This window comes from Bos taurus, chromosome 3 (assembly GCF_002263795.3).
Source record: "Bos taurus isolate L1 Dominette 01449 registration number 42190680 breed Hereford chromosome 3, ARS-UCD2.0, whole genome shotgun sequence".
NCBI lineage: Eukaryota > Metazoa > Chordata > Mammalia > Artiodactyla > Bovidae > Bos > Bos taurus.
In genome coordinates, this window is record NC_037330.1 from 114459461 (window position 1) to 114471680 (window position 12220).

Sequence of the window (12220 nt, forward strand, 5' to 3'; positions counted from 1 at the left end):
GTCTGCAGTCCACCCGGCTCCTCTGTCCATGAAATTTCCCAGGCAAGAATACTGGAGTAGGTTGCCATTTCCTTCTCCAGGGAATCTTCCCCACCCAGAGATCAAACTCATATCTCCTGCACTGCAGACACATTCTTTATCACTGAGCTACCAGGGAGGTAGAACCATGGAAGAGTTTTGATTTCTACTATGCAAAACATGTCTCTCTGAATAAAAGAAAGAACCGTTGAGCCAAAAGTCATTGCTTCCGTCTGGATTAAGAAGTAAGTAACCCTCATGAGGGCTTAAATGATTACTTCTCATTGTCAGTCCTGGGGCCAGAACCTGGGGAAATGCCCACTTAGATGGAAGAGAGAAGAGAAGGCCATGAAGGTTGCACCTGATTTGGGGGTGATGAGAGATGCTGCCATTGTCTGATGGTGTTTGAGACCCAGCATGAGCTCACGACTCAAGCAACAGACATAACATCAGGGGGCAGCCATCACTTGGTCCTAGAGGATCACTCTGCCAGCTCCATCAGCAGCCATGTCCACCCTGAGGAAAGAGAGCCACCTGGAGTTTTGCTCCCTGACTTGAACTAACAGTGGGCATGAGAAGATGAGGGAGGCAATCAGTGACCTTCATTTGCCCTTTCCCTCTTTTCACCAAGACTAAGTAGGTCCTCTCCCTCTTCTTGGAACACAGCTCTCATTGGGGTCAAGATGTGGGTGGCCCCAAGGAAATGAATGGAAGCTCTAAAGTCAACTCAAGCTATTGCTAAAGCCATCATAACAAAGGTGGGGCTTGAGAACACGAGAGCATGCAAGGATGGGAGAGGAAAGGGGTGCAGTGACCCCAGTGGACTATGTGACCTCCAAGAGGGCCAGCTCCAGCTGCCTGCTCTTCCAGATCCCTGGCCTACTGAATTATCCAACTTCTCAAGATAAACCAGAGGCCTGAATCTTGCTGTGAAATGCACTGTTCTAAGTGTAACTGAAATATTTAAGACCCCCCGCATGTGTGAACAACATCTTCCTGTTTCTACAAGCCCCCACCCCCATCCTGAGCAAGGCAGGACCACGGGAGGGCCAAGAGGTCAGCCTGCAGCCAGGAGACACCCGCTCAAACTTTGTGGCCCTGGATACCTTCATTCTCAAGCTTTCAGAGCAGGAGAGACAGAGAAAACCTACTACCTTCGAGAAGGAAGGCAGAGTGAGGGGCTGTAGGGGTTTGGAGCAGCTCCACCCTCAAGAATAAAGAAGCAAAGTGTAGGGACCTTCCTGCTGGTCCAGTGGTTAAGAGTTCACTTTCCAATGCAGGGGGAGAGGGTTCGATCCCTGCTTGGGGAGCTACGATCCCACATGTCTCACATCCAAAAGAAAAAAACAACAAAAATGGTAAAACAGAGATAATATTGCATCAGATTCAATAAAGACTTCAAAAATGGTCCACATCAAAAAAAAAAAAAAAGAAAGCTACAGAAACAAAAATGCACTAACGTGTGAGAGCTTCTGACCTTCCAGCCCCTCCCCATCCTTCTAGTCCAAGAGGGAGGGCCCTGCTGGCTGAGGCCCAAAACAGCGGGGTGGGGGTGCGGGTGGGGTCTTTGGAGGGGCAGGATCCTCAAATTGAGAAAACCGAGGGCCTTGCCAGTTGTTGTCAGAAATTGGAATGAGGTTGGCTTCACCAGTTTTCAGGAGGCTCAGGTAAGTCTGGAATGACTTTTGGCCACTGCACTGTGTGTTTGAACTCAGTAAGGACTGCTGAGCCCAGGCCAGTGAGGCTCGGCTGAGAATTAGTGTGCTTCCTGTAGAGAAATGCTTTCGGTTCTGAGAGTTCAAAGCAAGGATGTTTTCTCCCATAGTCTGCAGGTCTAGGGGCATTTTCTGTGTGATTTAAGCCTCAGGGACTTGCCCATGGTTCCCAGAGGTGAATGTCTTATGATAGTGTCCTTCAAAATCAGTGAGGCCGAGGGTGGACAGGACAGCTGGCCTTTGTTTTTTTTTAGCAGTCTGGGAACAAAGGGAGCCCCCAGTTTATTAAAAAACAGACAACTGGTATGGAGAGGGGGCACCGTGTCAGGAAAAGCTAAATTAGCAGCTGGCATGGGGCCTGGTCAGGACTGTCTTGAAATCTGGAGGAACAGCTTGACCAAAGCCCATTCTGAGGAGGGATTGTCAAGAGAGCCTCTTGGAAGAGAATTTTCCCCAAAGAGAGCCAAGAGGCAAGCTCAGCCCCGAACAAAGCCTTAGTCATCAGAATCCTCAGACTCTGCAACCCAGGTGACCTTGATCCAGCCCATAGACATCTGGCCAAAATCCTGGCAGGGAGACTTGGAGACGAGACAGAAAGAGGGGTCTTCCTCACGATCAGTCAGACTTGGGGCACAGAAGAGGAGAGGGGCTTTGCTCTTCAGGGACAGCCCCCTGGGAAGGGGTCATGGGACCAGCAGAGGGGATGGCAGAGAGGGGAGGCTGGGGAAGCAGGTGGGCACCAAGGAGGGGCCAGAGGCACACACTCTAAAGTACAAATAAGACATTTCCCAGAGACCCCCCAGAAGGCCGGGGCAGAGGGGGAACAGCGCATCAAGCGCAGGCAGGGAGAAGATATATGTGTCTACACCCATTTTAACTTCAGTCTCAGGGCCAAGAAAGCTCAGAAAGCAGGAACATCCACAGAACACGCAGTGAAGCCCCAGTGTGACTGTCTCATGTTGCTGAGGTTGCAGTTCTCCGAGAACAGGCATTCCTATCTCCTTTGTTTAGGGCTCTCTCTCCAGAGGCTAGAAGAGTGCCTGGCACACAGCGATATCGATATTTTTGGGTTGAATATGTTACCCATAGAGTTTCACCACCTCAGTTCTATTGAGCAAAGGGCATGCTGACAAAGAAGATGATGCGACCTTTCCCTCAGGTGACGTTCACTAAAACAGTGATACGAGAGGAGGCTCCCTTGGGAAAGGCTTAGAGATGGCTGAGCGGGTGGATAGATGGAGCAGGTAATGCTGGGGCATCGTCTCAGGCAGTGACAGAGGGCAGAGCCTCCAACACCAGGTGCCCCACTCCGCCCGCCAATGTGTCAGATCCACGGGCACTGACAGCTCATTAATATTAATGGAAGTTGGCTCAGCAGTTTCTGAATATTCTTAAATTTGAGCTCTGCCTTGACACTTCCTGGGACAAGGAGCAAGGCTGAATTCAGATGTAGCCCTCGCGGTTTTAGAAGACGTTGAGCTTAATTCTATTATTATTTTAGCCTTCCTGCACAAACCTCAACGTTTGCATTTCTACTGAGTTACTCCTGACATGGTCTGGTGGCGGTCAGGGCACATCCCCAGCACTGAAGTGACCCTCTCACTCCTATTCACACTGGCATCGCTAAGATTTGCCAGATTAGAGAAAGAAATAGCCTGAATCCTGATGGAGAACCAGCCAGTGTGCACTCTGGAGTCACATGGGCCAAACCTCAGCTCTGTCATTTTTGCCCGTAAATGTTGCTGATTTAGGTAAGTCATTAATACTTGGTTTGTCCAAGTCTCTATTCAAAAGCATAACGTGAAGGAATTAAACCTGGATCAGTTTCCTGTTCCCACTGTAACATTGATCACAAATGTGGTGGATTCACACAACCCAGACTTACTTTCTTCCAGTTCAGGAGGTCTCACTGGGCTGAAGTTTAGGTGTTAGCAGAGTTTTATTCTTTACACAGGCTCTGGGAGAAAATACACGTTCTGGCTTTTGCCAGTTTCCAGAAGTTGCCCACATTCCTAGCCTGGTGGCCTCTTCCTCTACCGTCAAAGCCAGCAGCGGCTGGTCTGGTCTTTCTCACAGGGTATTAAAGACTTGACCACCTGCTGCTTCTATTTATAAGGAGCCTAGCGTTTCCACTGGACCCATCTGGATAGTCTCCCTATTTTAAAATGAAGAGATTAGCAATCATAATCCCCTTTGCCTTGTAAGGTCACATGATCACAAGTTCTGGGCATGAGGACCTAGACGTCTTCAGGGGACCATTTTTCTGCTGACTGCGATCCTGTCCAAGGTGTGGGGTGAGGCTGAGCTGAGGACCAGCAGTGCTGGGCTTGCCATGTGCTGAGTGGATTTCTCCGAAAAGTGGACACATGTGGGCACAGGAACACAGGAAGACAGAGGACTCCCGCAGCCTTGCCTCCTTGCCTAGCCCTCATCCCAGTAGAGGCGCCCATCCAACTCTGCCCACCCAGCCTGCCAATTTTAGAGAAAGTAACCATCCACCATGGTTCAGCCAACCTCCCTTTTGCTTTTGTCTGCCTAGAATACAACGATAAACACACTCTACGCCCAGACCCCTTATTTCATGTTCTGCCCGACCCAGCAACAGTGATAACACTGACTAGGGTCCCTACTCAATACATGGAACTGCGCATCCACGACTTCCCCTCCAACATCCGGGAGCCAAGCTCCAGGAGCCCTCCCAGAGCAGGTACACCCCACACATGCCCTTGAGTAACACAGCCTCACTCTCGGGAGCCAAGTGCATGGCCAGCCTCTTCCCTGACACAGAAGGGACACAGGAAGCCCCCATGTGCACGGGAGACAGCCAGCTTGTACAATAATTGCTAGCTCTCACACTCTCTGAGTCTTTCCTCACCATGGTTGTCCCCACAGTCCTCAGGACCTTTTTCTCAAGCCACCCTTGTTCCTGTAACCTGAACACTCCTGACAGGACACCTTATTCACATGTGGCTTTTCTGCTTAGTATATGCACCAGTCGCCGTGTTAGTCTGTGTAGACCCCATGTAAATGAAACGTTCTGTCAAAACCCTCCACTGAAGGGCTGTGGAAACAAACTCTGTGGTGTTCTTAATTATCATCAAGACACAATCTGATGGACATAAAAGGAAAGAAGCGGGCTGGTCACGATCACCTTAAACGGCTGACTTTAATTATTTCAGCAGACAGTGTGGCCCTGGGGGAGGGCATGAGTCTGGACTAAGTTGTTGCTGGGTTTAAGTCACTGTGCTGTCCCTTTAGACCTGGGAGTCCCTGAGCTGGTTGGGCTCTCCAAACCTCACTTTCGTCCTCTGTAAATTTGCTGGGAATAACCCAATGTGTGGGCTTCCCTTATGGCTCACCTAGTAAAGAATCTGCCTGCAGTGCAGGAGACCTGGGTTCGATCCCTGGGTTGGGAAGATTCCCTGGAGAAGGGAAAGGCTACCCACTCCAGTATTCTGGTCTGGAGAATTCCACAGACTGTATAGTCCATGGGGTCGCAAAGAGTCAGACACAACTGAGCAACTTGCACTTTCACCCAACGTGCAGTATTAGAAGAAAAGAGAGAGGACATACCTACCAAAGTTATCACATCTCGCACCAAATTCTGTTCTGATTTACCCACTGCTGCTCCCCCAACTCCCCCAAAGCATAGCGGATTAAACAGCAGCCATATTCTTAGATCTCACAGACTCTGTGGGTCAGGAATTCGGCCCGGCTTGGCCAGGAGGTTCCCCTGCGCCTGCTGCTGTTACGTGAAGGCAGGGGTCTCACACTCAGCGAGAGGTGGCTGCCTCAGGTCAGCTTCACTGAGAAAGAGCCGAGGTCCCTCTTCACAGTTGTGTGTTTTATAAAACTGAGAGGAGACCAAGGCAATGTTGCTGGGGGCTATTCAGAGTTTGGTCCCAACATTTCTGTCGCATGAGCAATACATAACCTTGCTTCATAAGTGCTTCTGTCTAAAGTCACTTTATTTGACCTATATTTCTTCAAAATAATTACATTAATTATCATGAAAATTTAGCATGTCTTTAAGGGGCTTCCTAAGTGGCTCGGTGGTAAAAAAAAAAATCTATCTGCAAATGCAGGAGATGAAGATTCCATCCCTGGGTCAGGAAGATCCCCTGGGGGAGAAAATGGCAACCCACTCCGGTATTCTTGCCTGGAAAAATCCCAAGGACAGAGGAACCTGGCGGCTACAGTCCATGGGGTCGCAGAGTCTGGCATGACTGAGCGACTGAGCACTCTTAACGCACATTTTACTTTAAGCACTAAAACACTAGCTGGGCCGAATTGAGCATCTTCCCACGCTGGGTAACGTGACCTGAATATCCTTTGGCTGCCAGCCTCACCACCCATGTCCTCTACAGTGTGTTTATCAGTCATTGTTTTACGAGCCCACAAATCTGGCCACTTTCCCATCACCTATACCTACTATAACATGTTACAGTAGTTACTTTAGCAGTTTCTGGAGCGACCGCTGGACAGCTTGGCAAATGGTCCTCTTCCTTTGCAGAGATGTAACATATTGTTGTCTCATTAACACTGAGCTCACAGCCAACCGCTCCAAGGCAGCTCATCTAAAAGGTATTTTCTCCATCAGGCATATTCCAGCCTTCTTGTGTTTAGGACACAGGACAACGACGTCAGCGCTAGGCTTGGGAGCTACTTTAAATGGCAAGATCTCCAACAATAAGCGCAAAGGTGCTGAAAATGCAGCACCAGATGGACCACAAAAAGGACATCTATTTCCAGTATGAGATTAGTTCAGCCAGGACGTGCACCTGGGCTGGTGCTCCGGTCACATCCCTGACTGACCACAAAGGTGCTACAAATGTGGATTTGGGGGTTACAAATACATTCTAGTGAACACGATAATGCACAAATTTATAGTTTGTGAAAAATGAGAATGGACTCTTTCCAGTGTCCTCCTGGGAATGGCTGGAGGGCTGCACCCTGCTGGGCCTTATCCAGCCAGGTGTCAACATGGCGGCCTCCCCAACATGGCGGCCTCCCCAACATGGCGGCCTCCCCAACATGGCGGCCTCCCCAACATGGCGGCCTCCCCAACATGGCGGCCTCCCCAACATGGCGGCCTCCCCAACATGGCGGCCTCCCCAACATGGCGGCCTCCCCAACATGGCGGCCTCCCCAACATGGCGGCCTCCCCAACATGGCGGCCTCCCCAACATGGCGGCCTCCCCAACATGGCGGCCTCCCCAACATGGCGGCCTCCCCAACATGGCGGCCTCCCCAACATGGCGGCCTCCCCAACATGGCGGCCTCCCCAACATGGCGGCCTCCCCAACATGGCGGCCTCCCCAACATGGCGGCCTCCCCAACATGGCGGCCTCCCCAACATGGCGGCCTCCCCAACATGGCGGCCTCCCCAACATGGCGGCGGGACACAGTTGGACTAATTATGTGGTGACTGCATGGCTAAGGGCAAGTCCCAAGAGATTGAGAAGGAAGCTGCATGGCCTCTCCTGACCTAGCTTTGGGAGTTATACAGAGTCACTTCCGCCACATTCTGCTGGTTGCTAGGGAGCCCAGATTCAAGGAGAGGAGCTTTGGACTCCACATCTTGTGAGAGTGATGCTGTGAAGGTCATCTTTGGAAAACACAATCTGGACGGCTGGGAGAAAAAAAAGAACAAAACAAGGCAGTAGCTATTATTTGATACAAAACAACTACAACAAAAGATGCTTCAACCAACGCCCACAAGTGTAGACGTAATTACTCAGAGAGCTTGCTTTCATCTCCTACCTCAGGAGACTCGGGCAGCTAGCCCCACACTCAGCCCAGCTACATCTTCAAGAGAAAGCTGGATGGGAGATTAGGAGAATGGCAAGGGAGCCAGAGAATCCTGTAATGCAGGACTTCAAAAAAAATGAGAGTTCTTTAAATCCAATTGGGACATAGTCTGGTCCCACTCATGTGCCAGGAGTTCACATCTGAACCACAATATTATTGAGGGTTGGCTTACTCAGAAACAAACACCTGCAGAGCATGCTTAAATAGATATATTTGTTCAATCCTGCCTTAAACATAGGAATCCAGAAGTCCCTAGTACTTTGGACAAGCAATCCCAGTGTAGTCACTCTGCATGTGTGCTCTGTCATGTCCAGCTCTTTGTGACCCATGGACTGTAGCCCCTCAGGCTCCTCTGTCCATAGGATTTGCCAGGCAAGAATGCCGGAGTGGGTTGCCATACTCTCCTCCAGGGGATCTTCCCAGCCCAGGGATCGAACCCATGTCTCCTGCAGCGATAGGCGGATTCTTTACCACTGAACCACCAGGGAAGCAGTGTAGCCACTAGAACAGGCATTCTTCTTCAAAGAATTGGACTCAACTGAGTGACTCCATCCATAGTTCATCAGGCACTCTATCAGATCTAGTCCCTTATATCTATTCCTCACTTCCACTGTATAATCATAAGGGATTTGATTTAGGTCATACCTGAATGGTCTAGTGGTTTTCCCTACTTTCTTCAATTTAAGTCTGAATTTGGCAATAAGGAGTTCATGATCTGAGCCACAGTCAGCTCCCAGTCTTGTTTTTGCTGACTGTATAGAGCATCTCCATCTTTGGCTGCAAAGAATATAATCAATCTGATTTTGGTGTTGACCATCTGGTGATGTCCATGTATAGAGTCTTCTCTTGTGTGGTTGGAAGAGGGTGTTTGCTATGACCAATGCATTCTCTTGGCAAAACTCTAGTAGCCTTTGCCCTGCTTCATTCCGTATTGCAAGGCCAAATTTGCCTGTTACCCCAGGTGTTTCTTGACTTCCTACTTTTGCATTCCAGTCCCCTATAATGAAAAGGACATCTTTTTTGGGTGTTAGTTCTAAAAGGTCTTGTAGGTCTTCATAGAACCATTCAACTTCAGCTTCTTCAGCGTTACTGGTTGGGGCATAGACTTGGATTACTGTGATATTGAATGGTTTGCCTTGGAAACGAACAGAGATCATTCTGTCGTTTTTGAGATTGCATCCAAGTACTGCATTTTGGACTCTTGTTGACCATGATGGCTACTCCATTTCTTCTGAGGGATTCCTGCCCGCAATAGTAGATATAATGGTCATCTGAGTTAAATTCACCCATTCCAGTCCATCTTAGTTCACTGATTCCTAGAATGTTGACGTTCACTCTTGCCATCTCATTTGACCACTTCCAGTTTGCCTTGATTCATGGACCTGACATTCCAGGTTCCTATGCAATGTTGCTCTTTATGGCATCGGACCTTGCATCTATCACCAGTCACGTCCACGGCTGGGTATTGTTTTTGCTTTGGCTCCATCCCTTCATTCTTTCTGGAGTTATTTCTCCACTGATCTCCAGTAGCATATTGGGCACCTACTGACCTGGGGAGTTCCTCTCTCAGGATCGTATCATTTTGCCTTTTCATACTGTTCAGGGGGTTCTCAAGGCAAGAATACTGAAGTGGTTTGCCATTCCCTTCTCCAGTGGACCACATTCTGTCAGACCTCTCCACCATGACCTGCCTGTCTTGGGTGGCCCCACAGGGCATGGCTTAGTTTCATTGAGTTAGACAAGGCTGTGGTCCGTGTGATCAGATTGGTTAGTTTTCTGTGATTACGGTTTCAGTGTGTCTGCCCTCTGATGCCCTCTTGCAACACTTACCATCTTACTTGGGTTTCTCTTACCTTGGACGCTGCTCCTTACCTTGGACTGAGTGACTACACTTTTCTTGTCTTCCAATACTTTTAAATAAGCACTCAATTTCACTTCAGTAAGAGTCACTGATGTGAGAGGACTTTTGAGACAGCGTGGAATAAGGGATTAACACAGGCTTTGAGGTTAACATGGGGTTTTTCTGTCAGTCTCGGTGCCCAATTTCTGCATTGACTTCATCCAGCCTCTTCAGTCACTTCCAAGTTTTACAACCAAAGGCAGTGGAAACATTCAAACATCAAACATATAACAGATACTTACAACCCAAATCACAGGCCAAGGTTCAACCTCCCTAGTATATATGAACTCCTAGAAATTATTAAGAGTAAAACTTAAAGTGAAAGGCATGAAGGATGTGAATAGATACTTTATGAAAGTGAAAATATGAAGGATTGTTGATGCATTGAGAATACACTGAACATCACTCATAATAAGGAAAGCAAATCAAAACTACACTGGATTTCAAAGGTGTAATAAACTTCTGCTGGCAAGGGTCTCAATTCACATGCAGCTGACTGGAGTGAAGTGTGCACAGCCCTTTGGGAGAGCAATTTGTCAACATCTGTTGAAATCATAAATCAATTCCCTTTGTCCATCCATTCTTCTGGGGAATTCGTCAGAGCTATCCATAGAGAAAATGAAAGGATACACTGCAGCTTTGTTTGTGATAGCAAAATATAGGAAGCAACCCAAACATCTATCAATAGGGGACTGGTTATATAATGATACATCCATTTTGCCACTCTGTGAAATACTACATAGCTGTTAGAAAAAAAGCATGATAAAATTCTCTAGGTGTGACATGGAAACGTCTCCAAGATAAATTGCTAAGTGAAAAAGGGAAGAACAGCATGCATCGTGCACCACCATTATGGTAAAAAAAAAAAACAAAAAACAGGGGATGGAAGATAAGACTTGTGTATTTATATTTGTTGGTAGGGTCTCTAAAAAGATCCATGAGATTTGAAAGCGACAATGGAATGGAGCTCGATGGAGGTGGTGGATTGGAGGTAATTTTTATCATGCACCACTTGGGTTTCTGAGCATCAATGTTTGCAAATGCACTGCTCATTTAATTACATCAAAAGTATTATTTAATAATTGAAATTTTTGAAATTCCAAATTGCAAACAACATTCAGAAAACGAAGATCATGGCATCTGGTCCCACCACTTCATGGGAAATAGATGGGGAAACAGTGGAAACAGTGTCAGACTTTATTTTTCTGGGCTCCAAAATCACTACAGATGGTGACTGCAGCCATGAAATTAAAAGACGCTTACTCCTTGGAAGGAGTTCAATTCCTGGGTCAGGAAGATTCCCTGGAGGAGAAAAGAGCAAACCACTCCAGTATTCTTGCCTGGGAATTCCAGTGGACAGAGGAGCCTGGCAGGCCACAGTCCATGGGGTTGCAAAAGAGCTGGACCTGAGTTAGCAACTAAACAACAACTCCTGCATTGAAGGCTGAATTTTTACAGTCTGAGCCACCAGGCAAGTCCAGTTTCTAAGCAAAATACATTTCACTCCTGATGTTGAGACATAATTGAACCTTTTTGTTGTCTTTCTGTATGCTTAAATTACATCTGTAAGTAAATTAATTGTGCTGCTGTATATTCATAGAATTCTGTGGCGTGTTTAGCAGGAAATGTTTGACCATAATTCCACATAAAATATGGTTTTTTTTCAAATGCTTCTAATTGTACTATGTTTAGAGTATGAGGAATCTGATACAAAAAAAAACATAATTTATATTATCATTGGGTCAAAACTCATTAAAGGGGACGATTCTTGGATGTTATTATTTTGTATTGGACCCTTAAGAAATTTCCAGGTTTTAAATATGTAGAACATAAGTTCATCACCAAATCATTCCCTTTTATTTACACAAATCTGCATCCTACCTTTAGAAATAGTCTTTCCTACTTAATTAACAAAAGGACCAAATCATTTCTCATCCATTTGAGACACTTCCTAGAACTAAAAGGGACACTCAATATTTGCATGGGGGCAAAGACATAAGCCAGGCTACCAAGGCACACAGAGGCACCTTATCTGCTGTGACATTCATAATAAATGTGAGCTGCAGAGTATTGATTAGTCTGGTTTGGTTGCCATGAATTGTGTCTTTCCAGTTATGATACAAATTGCTTGCAGGAAGCACAATTTGAACTCTCTTCTATAAAGACACACTGAGCAGGCTTGAATTGGCTCACAAAGCCCTGTGAATCTGAGAGACATATCCACCGAAGCAGTTCGGTTTTGTCAAAACTAATGATGTGTCCACGATGATTAATGCCTGCTTGATAAATGGGATGAAGCATTATGAAAGTTACTCTTGCTATAGTTTATTTGAATTTATTGCACCTGATTCATTTCCTAATCTGGAATTCATTCGTGCATTTTTAAGAATTATTGTGCCATATTACTTTCAAGGAGATTATCTTTGTATTTTAACTTCACCTCATTCACTACACAATAGGTCCTGCCCACTGTATGAAGGCAGTAATAGCTCACCTGTCCCAGTGTCAGACATGACCTCCCAAAACCAAGTCCATCCATGTTAGGAAAGACTCAGTCCGGTTTGCGTTGTGTACACTAAAGTCATGGAAAGTCATGACCAACCCAGACAGCATATTCAAAAGCAGAGACGTCACTTTACCAACAAAGGTCCGTCTAGTCAAGGCTATGGTTTTTCCAGTGGTCATGTATGGATGTGAGAGTTGGACTGTGAAGAAAGCTGAGCGCCGAAGAATTGATGCTTTTGAACTGTGGTGTTGGAGAAGACTCTTGAGAGTC